The 6621-nt window shown below is 46.1% G+C and overlaps 3 non-coding genes across 3 annotated transcripts; all 3 read right to left on the bottom strand.

Moving 5' to 3' along the window:
* Positions 1-463: 463 nt before the first annotated feature.
* Positions 464-535, bottom strand: trnae-uuc (transfer RNA glutamic acid (anticodon UUC)). Its single transcript has one exon. It is a non-coding gene; the product is annotated as a tRNA-Glu (tRNA).
* Positions 536-4338: 3803 nt separating this feature from the next.
* On the bottom strand, positions 4339-4410 carry trnaa-ugc (transfer RNA alanine (anticodon UGC)). Its single transcript has one exon. It is a non-coding gene; the product is annotated as a tRNA-Ala (tRNA).
* Positions 4411-4643: 233 nt separating this feature from the next.
* On the bottom strand, positions 4644-4725 carry trnas-acu (transfer RNA serine (anticodon ACU)). The gene has a single exon. It is a non-coding gene; the product is annotated as a tRNA-Ser (tRNA).
* Positions 4726-6621: the final 1896 nt, after the last annotated feature.

Raw genomic sequence — 6621 nt, 5'->3', positions numbered from 1 at the left:
TTGTTAGAAACAGTTTCCAACACTCAGAATTAAATTGAAGATACAAAAACCTTCCACACTTAAATCCTGTCTCTAACTTCAAACTGGGGATGAACATTTTTCTAATCAATCTGTCTCTCTGTGATGGCCCTGCCATGGACTGGTGACCTGTCCAGGCTAAACCCCGCCCCTCACCTGAGGGCTGCTGGGATAGGCTCCACCCCCACGAACCATTGCAGATCATCAATAACCAAAGCTACTAAGGAGGATTACAGTTTGTCCTTGCAGGAGTCAGTGACTTAATAGAGTCTAACAAAGGGTTGAACCTGAATGAGACAGTCACCCTTCAACATGGGGCCATGGCAGAGTGAACCAAGAACACTACAATGGGGGTGAGAGTGGAGCCATGATGGATTCACAGTTCATCACCTCCACCATCATGTGGACCACCTGATCACCTCTCCCTCAACCTCTAAATAACTCATTCCCTGACCGGGAATCGAACCCAGGCCGCGGCGGTGAAAGCGCCGAATCCTAGCCACTAGACCATCAGGGACCACACTGAGCTCTCCAACAACAGAGACTATAGACAATGACTCAAGAACACAGGACTCTGTGGTCTCAGCTTGAGATGCAGAGGGTCCACCAAGACCACCAGACACCTCAGCCTCCTAAAGACAGTCCACCCCCAGGATCCTGCCCCCCTCTGCTCCAACTCAGCCCTCCATTCATAACGTGACTTTCGCTACATCCAAATTGCCAAGCGGAAACCTACGTCCTCCTGCTACGTCCTCCTGCTACGACCTACAGCTACGTCCTCCTGCTACAACCTAAACATGGCGGCACCACTCAGACACCCGAGAAGATTGGTGGTGAAGCACGACCTCTGCTGGCAGAGCACAGATACCGCAATTAGGTAGACAGCACCAACGAAAGCCCCACCTGCTGGCCTGACTGTGGTACTGCACTCCACTCTGAACACACCCTTCACTCATTCTCTATTATTAAGCACGTTAACGCACCTGTACAGGTGTCTTCACATTATATACATATTATATATTTATGCTTGGCCGTTTTTGATGAACTTGGGCGGGACTCTGGTGCAGGGATGAGGTCATGGAGCTGATCTGGGAGCAGTCCTGATGTTAAATGCTGTGATGAAGGACAGAGTGGTGGCAAAATGGGTCAAATTTAAATTGTCAACAGTTCAACGTTGTTGGCAGGACTCCAACCTGAGCAGGGAGACCCCAATGGATTTCTAGTCCATCGCCTTCACCACTCGGCCACAACGACCACATTCACACACTTTTGTAGGAGACTGAAATTAGACAATGAAAGTTCATGTCAGCACAGTCAAATATTTTTTGTCCTCTCTCAAAGACAAACTATTTGTGTGTGTGTGTGTGTGTGTGTGTGTCAGTGTGTGTCAGTGTTGTGACTGAGCGGTGAAGAAGACGACCCTCTGACTCCATTTTCTTTGTTGTTCTTCTATCAGTTCCTCAGTTTCACTCATCAAGTGAAGCAGCTTTGACAGGTTTACTTCTCTGTGTGTTCACAACTTTGGTCTTTAAACTCCTGACAAACTCACCACGTCACACATTTGGTGAATTAAAGCAACAAATAATGACATCATGATGATTCAGGTTCGGGGGGCACGGCCTGGAGGAAGAGTGGCCGTCTAGCAGAGTTGCTGGTTCAGTTCTCACTTCAGCTGGTGATCATGTTGAAGTGTCCTTGAGCAAGACACTGAGCCCCTCATTGCCCCTGATGACCAGCATCCAAGACCAACAAGCTTCTGATTGGCTCTGATTCTCTGAGCCAAAGTCCAACACAGGAAACAGAAACTCTTGAGTTTGTCTCACATTGTTTTAAAGAAACTCAGCACAGGACAGTGATAGGAGGCTTGTTTCCTTGATGTGGGCTTCACCTCCACTGCTGTCCACATTTAAATGCTGGCTGATGCTGGTCCCCTGTTGAAACCTGGACCAGACCAGGGACCTTCAGACCTTCAGTCTAACGCTGTTCCAGCATTGGATGAAAGAGACTGGTGCTCTCATCTTCTTCAACATTGACTTGTTCTACCAGGACAAGAGAATCTGAGCTTGGATGTCATTTAGCAGTCAAAGGCTTGTTAAACTGGTCAACATCAGCTGGTGTTCACTCTGATGATGTAGCGATGGTCTGGATTCTTCCTTCTGGAGCACCAAGCTGCTGGGAAGAAGCCTGATGATGTCAGAGTTGTGTTCAGTGGCTCCTGCTGGGTCCATTTCTGACAAATGGGCTCCAAAGAGTTCAGCTGTTTCAAAGGCTAAGAGAAAGCAGCACATCATGGTGGTCAGGAGACGAGGTGGCCGAGTGGTTAAGGCGATGGACTGCTGATCCATTGAGCTCTGCAGGCGTGGGTTCCAATCCCATCCTCGTCGTAGGAGACTTTGGTTTCTGCTCCTAGATTCTGGAACGACTCTGAAGTGTGAGGCTTTTCAAGAGGAGATCCTGCAGCACCAGAGAGCTGCAGTTCCAGGACCCCACAGCACCACCTACTGAATTGGATGATAAAATGCAGTTCTGGGACTTTTGTTTTTTGGTGACAGCGCCACCTATCGAATTAGATGATAGCAAATTACTCCTTTCGGACTACAGTATTAAAGGTTTATTCCACCAAAATACTACTTCCTGTCCTTTAATTTCTGACAACTGTATAAAAGGATTATTCCAATTCCTCCAAAATACTTTCAAACAAGTTATAGTTTTAAAGGTTCATTCCACCAAAATACTTTCTAATTTATAGTTTTAAAGGTTCATTCCACCAAAATACTTTCTAATTTATAGTTTTAAAGGTTCATTCCACCAAAATACTTTTAAATTTATAGTTTTAAAGGTTCATTCCACCAAAATACTTTCTAATTTACAGTTTTAAAGGTTCGTTCCACCAAAATACTTTCTAATTTATAGTTTTTAAGGTTCGTTCCACCAAAATACTTTCTAATTTATAGTTTTAAAGGTTCATTCCACCAAAATACTGCTTTCTGTCCAACTTCTCAGTTTTAAAGGTTCCTTCAGTTGAGGGCTCCTGGTTCTGTGTGAGGGGTTGAGGGTCGATATGGGATGATGAGGAAGATTTCATGTCCCGATGGTCCTGCTAAAGTAACTGTGAGTCATGACATCAAACAATGTCATCAAAATACGCTTGAACTATTAAAATGGCAATTAAATCTACTGGAATCATTTTACCACAAACACTTTTATTGTGTTTTTGTGAGCATCATTTTTCAAACATTATAACATAAACTTTAAAAAGGGTCCATTCACTAACACTCTTACTTGAAGGTAGTCACTGATATCAGTAAACAGCTGATAAAGATTTGTGTTCATGTTTTAATTCTCTACTCTGACCTGTGCTGAGACACTGGACCAGAGAGGAAGACCTGCTCAGCCTCCTGCATGGACCAGTTCTGCAGCTCAGTGATGACGACGAGGGATTCAGCATTGAGTTCATTTTAAACTTTTTGGAGGAAACACCTGTAAATTAACCAGCAGTTACTGGTGATGCTTCACAGTTTCCAAGCTCAAACGGCCTCCTGCTTGTTGGACTCACAATTTCCAAAAAATGTAGACATCAAAAGTCAAATCATGTTTTTGTTTGGTTTTGTGTTGTTTTGTTTTTTACTGGAGGAAAACTTCAAATTGTGATGATGTGTCTGACTTAGAAACTGAACCCCCAAAAATCAAAAAGTCTCCTTCTTCTGTGCCGTGATCTCTGAGCTGATCATGATTGATCTCATCAATAATCCTTGGCAGCCGACCAGTCTCACACAGCCCCCCCCCACACACACACACACTGAGACATGCAGCAGCTCACAGTAACTGCCTCAGTCACACAGCAGATAGACTCCTTTCTATAACAAGATAAGCAGTAGAAATGGATGGAAGTGATGATGAACTGATGAACAGGTGATTTGTCCAAAAGTCAACATCAGATTCATTTCCAATCTGTGGAAGCAGTTTCATCTTGAGGTTCCAGGTAAGAACAGCCAGCTGTGGGCTGACACACATCTCTTCAGGAGCACTTCTATGCTCCAAACTTGCCAGGCTGAATTGTGTCTGTATTCTGAGGGCAGCAGGAGGACGGAGGAGTGAGGACACACACATGTGGAACTGAGAGCAGCTGTGTGTGGGATTTCCCCAGCAAAGATAAAACCAGCTCCTTCATGCTGGCTATGAAGGCTCACAGTCACACTGACCCTGCTACAAATACTTTGATATGCAACAGACTGGTTTCTCTTCTGCTAGTTTGTTATCGACTGTTGTCACATTTATGGATCAATTTAGCTGATAAGATGAAGGCTCCAAAGGACCAGCTGGAGATGCCGGGGATTGAACCCGGGGCCTCATACATGCAAAGCATGCGCTCTACCACTGAGCTACATCCCCTCTGTCAGAGTCATTGTTTAACTGATGCAGCAACACAAACACAGACACAACATGGGAGGATTTTTGCTCTAAGGGGGCAGGACCTTCTCCAGAGGTGATTGACACATGCGAGCTCTGGATTTCAGAGTTGTTTTGGTCAGGTTATGAAAGGGTAGTTGACTCAACTGGTATCTGTGTCAGTTAAAAGCCTCACAGTACTTCCATAATCTAGGAGCAGAAACTAGAGACACTTGCGACGAGGATGGGATTTGAACCCACGCGTGCAGAGCACAATGGATCAGTAGTCCATCGCCTTAACCACTCGGCCACCTCGTCTGCCGACAGCAACCGTGACCTCTGAAACAGCTGAACTCTTTGGAGCCCATTTGCCAGACATGGACCCAGCAGGAGCCACTGAACACAACTCTGACATCATCAGGCTTCTTCCCAGCAGCTTGGTGCTCCAGAAGGAAGAATCCAGACCACCGCTACATCATCAGAGTGAACACCAGCTGATGTTGACCAGTTTAACAAGCCTTTGACTGCTAAATGACATCCAAGCTCAGATTCTCTTGTTCTGGTAGAACAAGTCAATGTTGAAGAAGACGAGAGCACCAGTCTCTTTCATCCAATGCTGGAACAGCGTTAGACTGAAGGTCTGAAGGTCCCTGGTCTGGTCCAGGTTTCAACAGGGGACCAGCATCAGCCAGCATTTAAATGTGGACAACAGTGGAGGTGAAGCCCACATCAAGGAAACAAGCCTCCTATCACTGTCCTGTGCTGAGTTTCTTTAAAAAAAAGTGAGACAACCTCAAGATTTTCTGTTTCCTCTTGTAGGATTTTGCCACAGAGAATCAGAGCCAATCAAAAGCTTGTTGGACTTTAACGTTGGAGGAATGAACAAGTCATGACATCATCAGTTTTACCTTCACAGGTGCTCAATTTACTTTACTTTCAATTTTACAGAGGTAGAACCTGAAATCGAAGCTGTCTGTCCAAAGAAGTGAGAGCTTCCCAGGTTGTGATGTTCTTGTCTACAGACTCTGTCTTGTATGGAGCTTCAGTCTTTAATGAAAAGACTCCTCCATTAATAACATCACTGTGCCTCTGCAGTGAATCAGTCACTCCATCCATTTTCTGTACCACTGATTTGTTAAAGGTTATGGGGGGGTGACATTTGGTGAGAGGCAGGGTTCACCCTGAACAGGTCACCAGTCCTCAGGTCCACTGAACAGGTCCCCCATGTGAGATGATGGCGTTGAAGGCAGAGGAGAAGTCCAGGAAGAGAAGGCGGACATAGGAGTTCCTGCTCTCCAGATGGGTGAGGGCTCTGTGGACCACTGGTGAAATGGCGTCATCAGTGGAGCGGTGTTGCCTGTAGGCGTACTGGTGGGGGTCCACAGAGACATTGATGGAGGCCTCTATGTGGGCCTTGACCAGCCTCTCAAAGTACTTCATGACTACTGGGGTGAGTGCAATGGGTCGGTAGTCATTTTGGCCTGTCACTGTGGAGCACTTGGGGACAGGGACAATAGTGGCAGTCTTTAGGCAGGTGGGGACAGATGGCAGCGCCCGTGAGGTGTTGAAGATGTCCGCCAGCACCTTGGACAGCTGTTGTGCACAGTCCTTCAGTCCTCACCCTGGGATGTTGTCTGGGCCTTTGCGAGGGTTGATTCCCTGAAAGGTCTTCCTCACGTCTGCTGTGGTCACACTGAGGGGCGTGTCGTCAGGTGGTGGTGTGAGTCTGGTGCTGGGGGGGGGGGGTGTCAGGGTCCTCGAAGCGGAGAAGAAACTGATTGAAGGAGTGAGGCGCTGGACCTGCTCTACTTGTGAAGTGTCATGAGATAACATTTGTTGTGATTTGGCGCTGTACAAATAAAACTTACTACTTAAATGGAAACTGTCTGGGGGGGGGGTGTAGCCTCCATCAGGGATGTGTTTGATGTCTGAATTCTGTCTTTGATGTCTGAATTCTGTCTTTGATGTCTGAATTTTGTTCATTGATCTCCTGCTTCAGTCTTTGATCTCTGAGTGATCCTAAACTCATCAAAGGATCACATCACCTTCACAATCTGTAAAGAACCTGGGTGTCATTTTGGACTCTGAGCTGAATTTCATTCCACAGGTCAAGAACATAACTAAGAGAGGTTTTTATCATCTTAAGAACAGAGCCAGAATCGCCCGTTCCTCTCAGGCCAACACGGAGGTGCTGATGCATGCTTTTATTTCCAG

The sequence above is a fragment of the Aulostomus chinensis genome, chromosome 1, assembly GCF_037954235.1.
Source record: "Aulostomus chinensis isolate RoL2024-O1b breed Wild chromosome 1, RoL_Achi_v1.0, whole genome shotgun sequence".
Taxonomy (NCBI): Eukaryota; Metazoa; Chordata; class Actinopteri; order Syngnathiformes; family Aulostomidae; genus Aulostomus; species Aulostomus chinensis.
This window is presented reverse-complemented; position numbering and strand designations above follow the sequence as displayed.